Source organism: Scomber japonicus, chromosome 23 (genome assembly GCF_027409825.1).
Source record: "Scomber japonicus isolate fScoJap1 chromosome 23, fScoJap1.pri, whole genome shotgun sequence".
Classification (NCBI taxonomy): Eukaryota; Metazoa; Chordata; class Actinopteri; order Scombriformes; family Scombridae; genus Scomber; species Scomber japonicus.
Genome location: NC_070600.1, coordinates 13,494,938 through 13,512,647, shown reverse-complemented (window position 1 = coordinate 13,512,647; position 17,710 = coordinate 13,494,938). Strand labels below are relative to the sequence as shown.

General features: G+C 41.1%; 2 non-coding genes across 2 annotated transcripts; both read left to right on the top strand.

Annotated features, from left to right (window-relative positions):
• Positions 1 to 10,705: 10,705 nt before the first annotated feature.
• On the top strand, positions 10,706 to 10,778 carry trnak-cuu (transfer RNA lysine (anticodon CUU)). The gene has a single exon. It is a non-coding gene; the product is annotated as a tRNA-Lys (tRNA).
• A 672-nt stretch (positions 10,779 to 11,450) lies between these two features.
• On the top strand, positions 11,451 to 11,523 carry trnak-cuu (transfer RNA lysine (anticodon CUU)). The gene has a single exon. It is a non-coding gene; the product is annotated as a tRNA-Lys (tRNA).
• Positions 11,524 to 17,710: the final 6,187 nt, after the last annotated feature.

Sequence of the window (17,710 nt, the reverse complement as noted above, 5' to 3'; positions counted from 1 at the left end):
ATCCATCCATCCATCCATCCATCTAGACAGATGGACCCGAGAACAGACAGATAGGTGAAGGATGGATGGATGAAGGACGGAGGAGGGAAGGAGGGGGGCCTCGACGTCTTTGATCCTCCCAGCAGAAATAATCAACAAAGCCCTGGAGCAGGCCAGCTAGACCTAAATATGTGTGTGCGTCTGTTTGCTGTGTGTGTGTGTATGTGTGTATGTGTGTGTGTGTGCGTGCGTGCATGTGAGTGCCGTGGGGTGTTCTGGCTGCATGCCGAGACCAGCTCCCACAAGGAGTGAGATCAAAGACGGTGCTCTCCCTCTCTCTCTCTCCCTCTCTCTCTTTTTCTCGCTATCTCTATCTACCTCACTCTCTCATATTTCTCTCTCCCTCTCTCTCTCTCTCCTGAAATCACTCGTTATTGCTCTTCTTGATTTCTTCGACATTCTCTCATTTTCTACCCGCGAGCAGAGACCAGGGTAAGTGCTGCTTCCTATGCAAAGCAGGAAAGAAACGAAAGACAGATGAAGTGAGCAAAAAAAGTAGAAATAAAACTACAGGTTGAACCCATGTTCAGAAAAAAAAATCACACATACACATACACACACACACACACACACACACACACACACACACACACACACACACTGACCTGTATGCTTCAAAGCCCTCCTGGTTGCCAGGTTGTCATGGGAGCAATTGTTCTGGCAAGTGTGTGTGTGTGTGTGTGTGTGTGTGTGTGTGTGTGTGTGTGTGTGTGTGTGTGTGTGTGTGTGTGTGTGTGTGTGTGTAGCAGGAGAGAGAGTTACAGGCTGTTCTCAGTTCCCTTTAAACTCTGCAAATCTCATGACAACCGTTATCTCCACTTCACTTTGAGACACACAGTTCAGATTGAATTAACCCATTAGAAAAAATATGCTGAATGCTGTCCACTGTTTCAAATGAAAAGCCCCATTGTGATTGAATACGCATCTCTTCCATTTTCTTATCCCAGACATTTCATAATGAAGTGGCGCTGTAAATTAAGAAATCAAATTTAAGCCAATTGCTTTATCATTGGTTCACTGTCTGGTCAAACCATTCTTTTTGCAATGGAGACGATTATCATTGTCTTTTGCTTTGAAGCTGTGTTTACAGTAGTCGTCCAACTCTTCATCTACTGTTTTTCGCTCAATCTTTGGTCATTGATGTTCACTCAAGGGTCCACGTTGTTTCATACACATCATCGCATTACATAACAAATGACACCACTCATCATCCATCTACTTAGTCAAAATTCAATTTATTAAAATGGTCTTTCTAATGGTTTCTCTGGATTACTCAGGAGGTTCAACATGACATTCTTGATTTGGTGTCCTTTCTCAATTTGGGAGTGTTCAGCAATTTAGTGTAAGAGTCCAAAATGAATAGATTCTACACTTCCCACAATGCAACTTGACTGCATCTCTCTGCTAAACTCTCCAGGCCTGCTCCTACTTTTCAAACTCAGTGCTCCCACTTTGCTCTATATGCTATGTTTTGACAGATTTGTAGTCTTCAAGCTGAGACAACTCTTAATGACATCGTCTGGGTCATTTTGGCAGACTTTATAAATGTCCCCTAGAGACCACAGTGAAGAGTATACTCATCTTGATGTGTAAAAGCTGAACTCTCAAAAAGCCTCACTCTTCAAATCATGTTGTACAGTATCTTTGAGATTTAGAGGATGATTTATGTTCATGGAGGCCAAAAAGTCTACACCAATGTCTTTAAGTTTATATTAATCTATAAAAATCACATCATCATTTAAATCATAGCACGTGTTGGTTAGGTAAGTCACTCTTTTTAACAAGCATCAACCACATGCCACATAAAATGTTAACTGTGGTTATATAACTTGCTTAAATATACTAGTTTTATATTTAAATCAGCATATATGATTTCACATCTGACAGTGAAACCACCTTCCACTTCACAGCACCTCTTTCTTCTGTGTCGGCTGCAGGAACCGCTGAGACTCTCGAACGTTCTCCTGGATATTACTCGTTTTGCGTTGTTACTGATCTGGGAATTGAAGCTCATTTGCACTCTATGTATGTCGCCCTGCATAACAACATCAGCTAAATGTCTAAAAATGTAAATGTAATTGTGGAGATAATGTTATTTTCCTATTGAGACTCACAGAACGCTGCACAACGTGAGCCGAGTTTGTCATTAAAACAACTCAGAGGCTCCTTCGCAGACAAGAAGTTAACTTCATCTCCTCCCTGTTTCTCTTTTTTCCATTTTTTTTCTCCAGTAATAGCAGTTTCTCTCTGTCATTTTTAGCAATATGCAAATAGGCAACTTAATCCCACTCAATCAGTCCCTCTCCGACCCCCCCCCTCCTCCTTTCTATACTCTTGCTTTTCCCCATCGCTCCTTTTTTCACTCCTCAGCCTCCCTCTTTCTCTACATTCTCTTCTTCTTTTATCACCTCATCTCTCCTTCTTTTTCCCAACCATCTTTCCTTTTCTACCTCTCTTTTCTTTCCCTCTCTGTCGTGTTTTTCTCCCTCACACACACACTCTTTCTCTCTAGCAGTAGTCATTCTACTTATAGCCATGCCATAAATCAACCTGTCATTCTCCGTCATGCTCGCTGGATCTCACTGGGGCTCGTGGCAGACACACACACACACACACACACACACACACACACACACACACACACACACACACACACACACACACACACACAAATACACAGCGTAGGGATAGCAATGTGAGCCCACACATACACAAGTGCAAACACGCAAATACAGACAAGTACAAAGATCACACAAATGCAAAAACACACAAGCATGGTATGACTGTATGGACTGCACTGATAAAAATCTGTCAATAACCACACACACATTGCAAACTTAGACAATCCAAACACACTCAAGATTGATAGATAAGGAGGATGAATGATTAAGAGAAACAGAGATGCATGCAAGGATAACATGACGATGCCCACCTGTCCCTATATCACACACACACACACACACACACACACACACACACACACACACACACACACACACACACACACAGCTGAAAAACAGCTGAAATAATGCCCAGGTCTTCAGGGCCTCAAGGTTTACCCAACCAATTCTTTACATTCACCACTTCCTCATCTTCCTCATCGTGCTGTCTCACCCTTTTCTGTCTCTCTCTCTGCTCATCTGCCACTAATGAAGACATGTTTTTACTAAATGTATCTGCAAAATGTAATTAGTTTTTCCCACATAATTCATTTGTATGGTTATGTTAAGGCAACTCAAGATTCTTGGTTAAAGTCACAGAAAAAAAAGGGTCTCACAATCTCTTCATAACCTTAAAATGTTTCAGAGGCCTAAACCAGGATGTGGATCGTCTGGTGTCCAAGTCCTGTTCTTTGTCTGCCAGATCTTCCACCCAGACCTCCTCCTTACTATTTCTGTCTAGTGTAAGGATGTCACATTTCCTAAATTAGAAAAAAATTACCAAGGAATCTACTTCACGCAGCAATTCCTCCTTTTGCCAAATACCATTCTTCAATGTCTTATTAGGCAATTTTGTACGATTCTCCACATTTCCTTCTTTTGCAGTTCACTTCCCTATCTTTCTTTCCTCTCTTTCCTATTCCTTCATTCTCCTCTTCTTGTCTTTTTCTACCCAGATCAACATCTCCTTCAACATCACCTCTTCCTCCTCATTTTCTGAAAGCCGTCCATGACCAATGCAAGAGCCTCATAAAGACCCTTAGGAGTCAGAGGATTTCATGGGGCTTTGTGTTGAGTGAGTGTGTGCATGTGTTTATGTGTATGTGCGTGTGAGTGTGTGTGTGTGTGTGTTTATGTGTGTGTGTGTGTGTGTGTGTGTGTGTGAGTGAGAGAGAGAGAGAGAGAGAGAGGGGGGGGGGGGGCGAGAGAGGGGGGGGCAGTGGCATGCAAGGTCACGTAATCCTGTGGCCTCCAGATACTGTTATTGACACACACATACACACAGCGCTCCATGACCTGCACTGCCTTAACACACACACACACACACAACCTATGTTCGGAAAAAAATCACTCACACACACACACACACACACACACACACACACACACACACACACACACACACACACACACACACACACACACACACTATAACCCACAATGCCCTCAGTGTTATCAAGAATACAAACAGTTGAACAGATACTTTCTGGGTAAAACTTGACAGGAATGTTGGAACTCTATATCCTTCTTAAGGGATAAGGCAGGCAATACTCAATGTTTCTCATTGTCAACAAATTCCACGAAGAAACAAACAAAAAACCCACAATGAATTAACCTACTGATAAGTATTGTCTGTGTGGTGAAAGTCTGGAATACAGTAGCTTATTCCTCGGTGTCATGGACCTCTATTGTTGTACAAAAACTATCATCATTGAGCTGCACCATTGCACTGGGTATGTCTCTTTACAAATATGAACACAGATGCTGAAGTTTATTCATTAAAAGCACAATGCAATTAAAGACCTATGGCATTAAAAATTCTTTAATTTTAATAGAAAAACACCACATTCAGGGGAGTTGCTTGCAGAGGCTTAATAACACTGCACACTTTTCTCGCATCGGGTTCATTCCTCTCTGAAATTACAGCTTAAAAACAGATTTGAGACAAGAGTCAATGGTATAAACACGCCTTTTGAACCTTACGTCCTATAAGTTAAAAACTAACAAGCTTACGTGTCAGCTAGCTAACTTGTAGCACTGTTATACCCTTCAAATATTAATTGATTGAAAAAAATGGTTGAGTGATTAGCCTTGTACAAAGAAGCTTGGAGAGTGCTAGCATGTTCACAGCTTGCTAGCGTGAATAAATGTAGCTGTTTGCTCATCGGCTACAGTAGTTCACCAACTAGCCCAGCAAATATATCTCTGTTACCAAGCCTCTGCTCTGACACCGTCTTTTTTGCAAGGACATGCGGATGAATTTTGAAGTGCCACTGAGCCTTTAAATAGTCCCCAACAAAGGCATCATTTACTTTTGTTTGGGTAACATTTCCTAAAAACTGCGAAGCACATTTATTGTAGGTAATTACTCTTTAAAAAAATACTACAATATATTTTTAACATGTTTGATGATATGTTTTCTGTTATTTTAAGATACACATCTTCAGTAGGAACCAATAGGCTTGGGGCTGAGAAGAAACACACACACACTCACACACAAATACACCGATATAGTTTTCCAAGGTCGCATTTCAGGCATTCAGTATGTATCTTATACAAGCCCTCCTCTCTCACTCTGCGCTCCACTGCTCCGCTCTCCTCCTCTGCATTCTTCTCTCCTCCTCCCTCCATCCCTCGCTGCTCTCTCTCGCGCAAACACACATTCAAATGCACACACACATGCGCACCCACACACACACATGCACATTCTCTCCAGAGATGTGTCCGTTGCTCTGACCTCTCTCTCTCCCGGGAGAGCTGGCTGTCTGCCCAGCTCTCTCTTTTTCTCTTTCTGCCTCACACTTTCTCCTTTCGGTCTGTATCTTTCTTCTTCTTTCTCTGTATCTCTCTGTCTATTGATCTATCTTTTTTTCTAATCTCCTTTTGTCTCCCCTACTCCTGTGCTTTTCTCCTCCTTCTCTTACCCACTCCCTCTGTTGCATGTCTCCCCTGCTCTTGCCTCCTCTTATCTCTTCATCCTCCTCACTTTTCTTCTCTTTGCCTCCCTCTTCCTTTCATCGCCTCTCCTATGTCTTCCTTTTTTAACCCTCTCATTCCCCCTCTTCCCTTCCTACATCTCATCCACTCCTTCTCTCCTTATTTCAAGGCTTCCACGGTGCTGGTGAAGCTACAGGGCTCTGCCTGGGGCTCCTTGCCCAGCTCATGCTGCCTCTCTCTGGGCACAGTGCCCACTGAGAGTGGGCAAGGCTGAGGGGAGAGCTGGAGGGGTTTGTGTGTGTATGTGTGTGTGTGTGTGTGTGTGTGTGTGTGTGTGTGTGTGTGTGTGTATCAAGGGATGGTGAAAGGGGATAGACAAAGTGAGGGTAGAGGCAAGGCAAGAGGTTGAAAGAAGAGGAGGGGGGTTGTTGACAGAGACAGAGAAAGAGATAGAGACTGATAGAGGAAGACAATGGAAAGAAACAGATTTCTGTTGAGTCACACTTAGCTGGCTTGTGTGTGTGTGTGTGTGTGTGTGTGTGTGTGTGTGTGTGTGTGTCTGTGTGTCTGTGTGTGTGTGTGTGACAGAGAGAGTAGCCTATAGGTTTATTTTTCTTTTCTTTAAACTGTGCAGAAATCTGTATCTCCTAAATCTGTATTCCTAAATGACCAATCTTGTACATCTTGTATTTGTAGCTTTGGTCATCATTTATGTTGGTTATAATAAGGGCCACAACCAATTTTTTAATTACTGATTAATCTACTATTTACAATGTAGTTTGGCTTCAAGGATATCAGCAAAAGCTGAAAAAATGCACAGCTCAAGTTACCAGAGCCCAAGCTGACATCTTCAAATGTTTCAAATGTTTCAAATGAATGACAATAAATTGGCTAATTGACTGAATAGCTAATCATTACAGCTGTAGTTATAATGAACATCTGACTTCTTTTAAGGCATGTCTCTTTCTAAGATTTCTTAATTCATTTTTAATTTATGTAGAATATTTGTATTACTGATAGGAATGATGGACAGCTATATAGCACAAGACTCAAGTTGTCATAAACCAGAATCATAAACTGACTGTAGTGTGAGCATAGCCAACCACAGTGTTGAGAGACTAAACTGACACTGATGCTAATAGTCGGCACAAACACAGAGAGAGAAAGAGCGAGAGAGAGAGAGAGACAGAGAGAGAGAGAGCGAGAGAGAGAGAGAGAGAGAGAGAGAGAGAGAGAGAGAGAGCAAGCATCAGCACACCTGTACCCAGCTGCATGCAGTGAACAACAATTCCCCTGCTGGTCGCTAATGGTACAGCCCTGCTGGAGTGGAAGCAAATGGCCCGTGCCCAACCATGCATGATAGGAGGCTGGAGGGGGGGAAGAGGGGCCGTGGTCAGATGGAGGAAGTGATTGAGAGAGAGAGAGAGAGAGAGAGAGAGAGAGAGAGAGAGAGAGAGAGAGAGGGAGGCAGAAGTCAAGTGACATACTGTAGATGGAGGATGGAAATATAGCTGTGCTTTCTAACATGAATTTGGCAAAACCTCAAAAACAAAAACAAGCTCTTTACGGGAGAAAGAGAGAGAAAGGAAGAGAGGTTGGGGGAAGAATTCACACTAGTGTTTAAAATGTCGCCTTTAAGTGCTATCTCTTCATTTATGTTCTCGCTCTCCCCTACAAACAGCCAGTTTCCACCTTTTTTTATCATCTCCTGATCACTCCTCTCATTTTCTTACTCTCCATCTCCTCTTTTTCCTCTCACCCCTGTTGCCCTTTCTCTTTTTTCTCCCTACTCCTCTTCTCTCGTGTCCAGTCAGTTCCAGTTATCTAGCGCCCTCTGTCTGTGTCCATAGTTACTGCAGCACCATAGACTGAAACTTTAACCTATCTGAACCAAAAAAAGCTAAACATTTCACAACTACCAGTAAAGAACTTGAATTTAGTGACTTGCAGATTGGTGAACAATTTTTTGAAATGTAGCACATTAAAAAGTAATACCTGAAATTATGTGAATGTACAGTGTATGTAATGTTATCACTGATGTCTTTCTTTTGGCTTTCTTTATGTGTGTTACTGAAATATGTCCAACATTTAACCTAAAGCTTTATCTTTTAATCACACATGGGATGGATCAAATGTCCAGAAATACAAATGTACTTTCTATAAAAGAGATGAATGTCTAGCAATTAAGTAAAATTGCATACAAGTCCACATCTACATACAAATAGAAACATTCGGACAACGTAGTATGCCATTGCTTTTTAAAAATACTGCAACCTGAGATTAAAAAGTATACTTAAGCCATTTTAATTTTAGTCATATGCATCCAAAGACCACAGGAAAAGCTGCTTCATTTAAATGCATAATTTTAGAGCAACTGTCTGATGACCGTGAAGTCCTGCTGTCGTTGTCACATGCGCGCCACTGCTTCATGTATACAGAACGTCCTTGCACCAATGCCAACGAGACAGATCCCTGTACATTTATTGAATGTAATGAATACCACAATTCTGATCTCGATTCAAGCAGCGTGCACATTTGACAGATGATGCAGTGGCGCTGCAGCCGCAGACGCTGATGTGAAATATATGCTGCTTCTTGTGTTAAAATATGCAGGATGAAATTCAAGAGATATGGCGCTACAGAAGTGTTTTTTAACCCTTTTTTTACCCAAAGATTAGCAAGAGTGCTCAGTGTGAGAGCAGGTACAACCACAGACTGATATACTGGATCAGCTTTGCTCACTTCTCAACTGTAGCTGCAGATTGGAGAGTGTTGTTGAGTCACTGTACAGATTTTGAGTCCCACACTTAAATAGATTTTTGTTTCTGTACCACCACCACCCCCACTGATCCAAATACAACCAGACAGAGATTCAGCAGCTTCATAAAAAGGATGCTTGTTTGTGGCTCAGAGAGATGCCAAGTGCTTTCTGTTGCTGAGGCAAAAAAAACAAAAAAACCCCTCTGGTATTATAAAGAAAAGGGTGAAAAGAATATGATTCCAAAGCTATGACCATGGTATCTGTAACAAACCCTTCTAAGAGATGGCTTTGTGATAGAAGTGAGGCTAATGCAAAGTGATTTTTTTTAGTAAAAATCTTTATCAAAAAGACAAAACAAAGACAATTGCTTCATTTTAGGATTGTCTAAAGGTTTTGGTGCACAGTTAATTTAATTAACCGCAGTCCAGGCAGTCAGAGGATGTTCAGTGGACAGTAAGTAGCTCAGCATCATAAAACCACAAAGAAACAGGACAGACGGAGGTAAAACCGCTACAGTCGCTTCGTTATCCAAAAAGCTAATTTGGCAAAGAGTCACTGTCCTCTTTTAATGCAATGCAGTGCTCTGGACCTGTTAGTCCTGGGTATAAAACTCTGCTACAATCAGTACCCTCCACACAGTGATAAATCATTTTTGCCAATCAGTGATGGATATGTTTTGAAGAACAAAAACGGTGTGTAAATCAATGTTGTCTGTTTCCTCTGTGATTTTTTTTCCACCTCAGACAACTGACTTATGTTCTGTCGATCCTTTTTCTCCACATGGGTACACACAAACACGGACACGCACACACACACACACACACGCACACTGCAGTCGAGATAGAGTACGGATAGAGAGAGGTAAGGATGGTCGGTTGGAGAAAATGGGGAAAGGAAAGTGAAAGGAAGACAAAGTGAGGAAGAGAAAAGTGAAAGAGAAAAAGACAAACAGAATTGACAAGATTAAAATAAAAAATCTAAGAAGCTAGAGAGGACAGGAGAGTGGCTAGCTCGCAATCAGAAACAAGATAGTGGGAATAAATTTAATTTGATGGTCTCTCTCTCTCTCTCTCTCTCTCTCTCTTTCCCTCTCCTCCCCCCTTCCATGAGTGTGTGTGTATGTGTTGACAGATTCAGTATTGCTTCAGTTCAGAGGGGTTGGCTACAGGAAAAAACACTTAGTAATTATCTAGAAAGCACCTGGGCGCTGGGAATCTCATTATATTGTACACCCTTCCTAACAAACACACACTGAGCAGTGGTAAAGACAGGAAAGACAAGAGAGGAATCAGAAGAAGCCGAAAGATGAGAGGGAAAAAAAATCACAAAAACACAGAAAAGCACAGAAACATAAAGTGAGGAGCCTTTTTAGTTGCTAATGTGTTTCCTTGAAACTCAAATACAGACACTGTCAGACTGTAACACTTTACATACTATATTTCCCCTGCAGTTTATTTCAAAGTGTTATTTATATTCTCCACATAGCGGCAGGAAGACAGAGATAGAGTAAAAAAGAGAAATATGAAGACAGAAGTATGTAAGACACAAATATTTCAACTACATTCACTCTTGGTGTCTCCTCTCTGTTTTCTTTGATCTGTTGTAGTAGCAGATGATGACCAGTAAGAGGCAGCGTTTCCTCTCATCTGACTAAATGTCCTTATTGCTCTTCTGTTACCTTCATCCTGTCTTTCTCTGCCTCTGGACTTTGACTGTGTTTCATTCTTGTCCCTTTCAATCCCCTTAACACACACAAACTATCACCTGTTTTTGCCAAACTGCTGCCTCTGCAATGAACATACTCAACCTCTGAAAAATGTGTGAAATAGCACGCTTTCATCTGTGTGTGTGTGTGTGTGTGTGTGTGTGTGTGTGTGTGCGTGCGCATGTGTATAGAGGACCACCCTGTTGATTTGAACAGCTTCATTCATTGCTGTGTTTTAACTGGCTGACAGTGACGGGGTGAAGTGATTTATGATGGGTCAACACGGCAGGAGGGCGCAGGACACACAGCCAACGCCCAAACCCCATCAAGCCATCTGAGGTCATATAGCAGGAAGTGAATTACTGTGAACAAAAAAAACCCCCACCACATTAACACCTGCATGTCAAATTAGAAGTCTGAAGTTCAAACCAAGCCAACTTTCTGATTCACAAAGCAGAGGATCAAACCACTGATACATAAGAAGTCTGCCTCTGTCAACACAGCTCAGTAGAGTGTGAAGATCACCAGTTTACTCTAGCTCAAATTATTATTAGAACTGTAGCAAATTACTCGATTTTAGTATTCTCCATGAAATAGCATACAGCCTGGCTAGCTCAGTCGGTAGAGCATGAGACTCTTAATCTCAGGGTCGTGGGTTCGAGCCCCACGTTGGGCGCTGATGTTTTGAACAGTTACTCCCAGTGTAACAACTATGAAGCAATATCTGACAACAGTCCATAGTATCACTGAGTTAAATGTGGAAAAGTATGTGCTATATAGGGGATTTTACAGATCCATCCTTAATTCTGCCTCCAAAAATCTGGATTTTGACAATGTAAGACCAAACTACCTTTGAGAACATGTTTAAATCAGTTGCTATTGATAGTCTGTGACTTGCCATGGCGGCTTAGTGTGGCACTATACACACTCTATACCAGTTACTCAGCTAGCAGAAATCAAGACACTCAATCTCAAAGTTCTAACTTTCAACTCCTCAATGGGGTTTGATGTTTTAGAGCAGCACTTCAAAGATGGAACGGGGAGAAAGGAAAGTATTGAATAGCACATCTTCAGTAGCCAAATATAACATTATGCTCTCTTTGGCCTGTTGACTTTTTCAAAGATCAACAGCACCAAGTTACACTGCTACAACTCTGGAAAAGTTCTGAAAACATTCTGGATGAACGTCAGTTTATCTATGATCTCTATTTTAAATTCCAGCAACACTGAGGATGCAGATACAGATGTGTGTTGCACTGGCCTTGAAATATAAATGATCTAAGAGAATGACTGACTGTGTAATTAAATGACAATTATGGTTTTTGAGAGTAAAACATATGCCAGACAAGCCCGGCTAGCTCAGTCGGTAGAGCATGAGACTCTTAATCTCAGGGTCGTGGGTTCGAGCCCCACGTTGGGCGCTGGTGTTTTACAGCAATGCAAAGAATAACTACATCATGAACAATAGGGGCATTCATGTTAGAATCAGTTGTTGTTGGTCTGTATCCCCCTACCCCTTCCACATGCTGCAAACTACACCTGTTCTGCTCATCATATCCTGTTGAATGTTTCCAAAACAAAAACAACATTTGGTTAGTTACTCCTGTTTGCTGCAGCCATAGATTGGAACAATGTGCAAAAACACACAATTGTATCCCCATGTCACACACACACTATACCAGTTACTCAACTTGCAGAAATCAAGACACTCAATCTCAACGTTGTAACTTTAAGCCCCTCAATGGATTTTGATGTTTTAGAGCAGCACTTCAAAGATGGAACAGGGAGAAAGGAAAGTATTGAATAGCACATACTGTATTCAGTAGCCAAATATAACATTATGCTCTCTTCGGCCTGTTGACGTTTTCAAAGAGCAACAGCACCAAGTTACACTGCTACAACTCTGGAAAAGTTCTGAAAACATTCTGGATGAGCGTCTGTTTAAATACCCTTCAGCATGACACTGAAGATGCAGATATACTGTAGGTGTGTGTCGTATTGTTCCTGAAACATTGAAATGATCTAAAAGTCAGTCAAAAGTCTGACTGTGAACTTAAAAGACCATATTGGTTTTTGAGTGTGAGGTAATACGTTAGACAAGCCTGGCTAGCTCAGTCAGTAGAGCATGAATCTTAATCTCAGGGTCGTAGGATCGAGCCCCTCGGCAGGTGCTGGGGTTTTTAAGTGGGGGGATTTAAAAACAAGACATTCAAAAGCGTCTTTGATATCTAGATATATTTGTTTATAGCTGAAACTGGTCTCTGATTAAGATGTAACAAGCTAGACTGTTAGACTGATAGACTTTTGCGTGATCTCTATCAGTATCGTATCATCACTACCACACAAACGCAGGAAAGACAGCATTTGGAGGCTGAACTACAAGCATCAGAGATATGGTGAGAAAACAGGGAAGTATGAAAAGCGATGGAAATGGACAAAGTTAGACAGAGAGACAGTTAAAAGCAAAGGAGAGTAGATTGAAGTGAGCATGTACTAAATAAGATTCTTGTCCCCATCTGTTTGAGTTTGTGTTCAACTGTAGCTGGTGGTGTGTGTGTGTGTGTGTGTGTCTGTGTCTGTGTGTGTCTGTGCGTGTCAGCTTTCCAGCCCAGTGCAGGTGCGCTGTTGATAGTTTTATCAGCACTGGATCATGGGGCCACTGAGAAGAGAAGAGGGAAGAAGATTGATAATGCTCTTTTTAGGGACTGTACATTCTTATTCCCCATATAATGTCTGAATGTTCTTCTCATTACATTGCAATCTTAGAATTTTCAAATATTCAACATCCAGCCAATCTTTCAGCCACGTTGCTACCTTTATGGCAGTGTTTAAGAAACTAGAGCCACTGTGCTTCAAGCCTTTTAAGTGAGACAAAGCAAGCAGCTGGACTGGACTCACTATACTATACTAACCTTCTCATGTCTTATAACTGAATAATACCTTTACTTGTATGACACATTTTGAACAAGGCATTCCTGTCAAAAAATTACATTAAATGCCATTTTAAACATTTAAACATTTAAACAGCTTAATAAGTAAAGCAAATTTACATTAAAACGAGAGCAGGCAGCAGCTAAATTCCCTTCTAAAAACATGAAATCTGACCTTTATCTGCTCCAAAGAATATAAACTTGGTTGTCACCTTTAACTTGTTAGCCTACTCTGACATAAGTAGGTGGACAAAATATTAGAAACACCTCCCAGTATAATGGCACATTTCAACATCAACACAAACTAGAGGTACCAAACTGACCATAAATATTAAAAACTAAAAATCAACTAAATTCAACATTGCGAAGTTTGTGAAGGCAGGATTTATTGCTGGGTCATTTTGACTCAGATGTACCTGCTAAACTGACAACTGTAAATGTAATATATAGTAGCCTGATACAATCTGGCCTTACAGCACCTCCTCTATCATAACTATGACTACCATCAGAGTCAGATATCAATACTAAAAAATACAAGAAATGAAAAAAAAAAGGAAGAAGTCAATTTGAAGCTCCATCTGTGCATTTGACAGGAGTATGTACATGTTGTTAGAAAATACAGATGAAATCTGACTTTACTCTGTATCTTTTGTTCTTTGTGAAAGAACAATAGCCTTGCATGGTTAAGGGAATTTCTTGCTGTCATTATCGAGTTAGAATACTGGATTTCATGTAAATGAAGTCAGCGGTCAGAAGAGGTTAGCTTGGACACAGTGCTGCTCTGTAATTGCAGCTGCTTTGGTCTGATGCTGTGTGGCTTGCGGCCATTTGGTCTGTGACTGTCCCCTTGTACCAGCCTGCCGGATTTATAAAACGGTTTCAGGCTCTATAAAGTGTCCAATAAACCACTTTTACTATTAGTGTAGGACATTGCTAGCATACAGCTGGTGACCACTACCACTGACCATATCTCTCTCACACACACACACACACACACACACACACACACACACACACACACACACACACACACACAAGCAGGGACAGTCACATACTTATTGGTCAGACACAGATTTTGAGGGCTGCTGGAGTCAGGACCTCTGCCAAACTCTAACCCCATGTTACCCCACCCTGCCGCCCCGATGACATCACTACATAGCCCCGAACCACCGGCCCAGAAAGCCCCAAAACACACACAGACATACACACACACACACGTGCAGGCGTCGAGAATGCTGAGCACAGACACCGTAACGAATACCGCAGGGTCACATTTGGAGTGCACACATACATGCAGAAATGCATACACACACAGTACTTGACCATAATGAGTACTGCATGGCCACACTGTGCGCGCACACACACACGCACACACACACACAAACAAAAGGACCAGCCTCAAAGAGCATGCTGCTCCTCTGAGTCAAGCCGTCAACTTGCATTACAGTTGGTTTGCAAGTAGCTCAAACATGTTAGTGTATATTAAGAGAGATAATAGAGAGACTATCCATCCATCCATTGTTTTTGTGGTTATGAGATGGTGATATTGGTTGGTTCATCTCCCACTCTGAATCAAAAATCTCAATAACTATTAGATGAATGGGAGGGACATTTTGCACAGACCATTCATCTTCCTCTCAGGATGAATTGCCTGACTTTTCAACTATTTCCTATTATACATACAAAACTTATTTAGTGATCATTTGCTAATAATAACAATAATAACACTAATCTAACTACTTTTTGACTTGTGTTAAAACTTACAGTGAACAGCACCTCAACATGTGTGTTCTCAAAATTAGAAACTGCCATGGGAACAGAACACAAACATTATCTCTTTGATAAACTTGAAATGTGTGTTTAAAATTGAATGTGCATGTTAGCATATTGGTGTTTTTGTAACATGAAAGTGATTTGAAGAAATACGTCTACAATGAGTTTCGAGTTTCCTGAAGACTGTTTCCATGATATGGAGAGCCTGGTGGAGTGTGTTCAACAATACATGTCAAATCAGAGCATTATCAACTGATTGATTCAAAGATTTAGCAAAATGTGGATTTACACCTTAACTGAAATATTTAAAACAGACCGCTCTGCCGAGTCAGTGCCGTCATACAGCACACCAAAGTAACTTAATAGATGCAAATAACAGCGCGCGCACACACACACACACAGACACACACACATACAAACACACACAAAAGAGGTGGAGGGGTTAAGCAGGCTGCTGTCATACACTGTCCTGGGAGGAATTCCCAGGATTCCAGTCAACCAATCAGATACCAGAGTTTAAAATACTGGCTCTTCAACTGAAGAGCTGGAGAGGCCATCCTCTTCACAGGGACCACCGTCTGTCTGTGTGTGTGTGTGTGTGTGTGTGTGAGAGGCCATTAGTGCTCCCATGGGGTTAAAATACACACATGTAACACATCCAGTGTTAAAGACCTCCTCCACACACAGACACACAGAGACAGACAAAGAAATGCAAACACATTCACACAGTGAATAGTCAGTTTCCGAGGGTTGTTAAATTAAAAAACATTCCCTAATCTATTGTGCCTGAACACACAGGACAAACGTACACACACACACACACACACACACACACACACACACACACACACACACACACACACTTCACAAAACACTCTCGAATGACCTTGAGAATTCATTGATGCTTGTAGACATCCCATCTTCTCAAATGTCTGGTGTGGAAACACACACACACACTTACTCCCCTTCCCTAATTACCGAGTCCCGAGGGACAAGACACTCAAGCAGCACTTCAGTGTTTAGTTAAAGAAAAGGTCTTTCTCAGTAGTTGGAGGGCAGACAAGCAGACAGAGGTATGCAAAAAAAAGACATGAGAAAATTCCAAGAATAATGTACCTAGACACATTTACCTCTGGGGGGACTGTTTGATGTTGTGGCCACAACAATCTGTTATTGTTTTTAGATTTAGGCAATTTTTTTTACTTGATACTACAGAGACAGTTGAGACAAGTTGGAAGAGGAATGAATGAAGGGAAATAAACCTGAAAAGTGTTTGAACCATCCTTGTGAGAAACAAATCTTTCCTTTTTTGGGGGGAGGGGGTAAAAAATAAATCTGCTTGTTCAGATGTAAATTTTTAAAACTGATATGAGAAAATTAAAATCCTAACACACACACACACACACACACACACACACATACACACCATAACATCTGATCCAACATGAAATCAGAGTGACAGAAAATTGAGGAGAGAGAAGTTTGTAAAGAAAGAGAAATGATAACTGGCACATACAGAAAAATAACGTCATGAATGAAGCAGCGAGAGAGGGAGGGAAGAGAAAGAACAGAAGTTGACTGGGTAGACAGGGAGGGGAGGAGGAAGAAAGATTATCTCTCTCTAATGGCTAACTTGTTGACAGCAACACTTTTCACCACCTCTATCTACACATCTAACATTACTATCTATCTCTCTCTCTCACACACACACACACACACACACACACACACACACACACACACACACACACACACACACAGACTTCCTCTCCTGTTGCAGGGTTTATCAGCCCTTCTGTCAGTCCGGTCCACAGCTCATGTGGGTTTCAGACTTACAACCATAAAAGTGCAAAGTGAACCGGAGACGTCACCACCAGAGACGACCTCGGCTCTCTGCAGCCATCGCATGTTGAAAATGAATCTGATATTCTGCTTTCAGACGCGATGACAGACTGAGACATGTACTTTTTTCCCCCCTCTGCTACGTCCTCCTTTCACAAACAAGAAAATGGGTGGAAAAGTTGAAATGAATCACACAAAAAAACAACTAAGACATCTTTTTTTTCAAGTTAAATAAATGTGACTCTATAAAGTATCATGGTGAATAAAAAATGTTTTTACTAAAATTAGGCTTACTTGTGTTTTTTTGGTCATAGTCTACATGCCTTTGCCTCCTCTGAGAAGGATCAATCAGTGTTAATGACAGTGCGTGAATAAATTAAGCCTTTGGGGTTTTTTTTAAAAAACTCAATGACCCCTGTTTTTACATTTAAAAAAAAAGTCTGGATCTGACACACTTCCTAACCCTTAAGTAGTTCATGGGATCGTAATGGTGTGTGTGAGTCTACTGAGATGAACTGGGGTCAAAGGTCACCATAAAACCTAAGTTAGTCTTCTAGGTCATCCCATTACTCAATGCAGTAAAACACACCCACACCAACGCAAACTCCTTCTTTATGAAATTACCTGTTCACAAACTATTTAGTTACTTTAAATATCTGGAACCATTCTTTATGACTGTACGTACTGAACATAGACACAATTTAAAACCCTTAACAGTCATGGGAAAAACAAGAAATCCCATACGTACATAACATTACAGTTGAGTTTTTGTGTTTTCTAAATAAGATTTTAAAATGTGACATATTGAACTTATAATACCAGCACAAACATCTTTACATTGGATCTCTTTAGACTCAAACGTTTTAAAAAATGCCGAAACTCCTTGAAAGTTTAGGACTTTTATGCATTTTTGGCTCCATGCTATTAATATTTTGTTTGCATTAGTGACCTCTGACCTGTAGCTGCCACCTATTGTGCACAGTACATCCACATATATTAGAATACATACCTGTTATATTACGTTTCCTTCCATAAATGTAGGTTCCCAAGAATGAGATCCAAC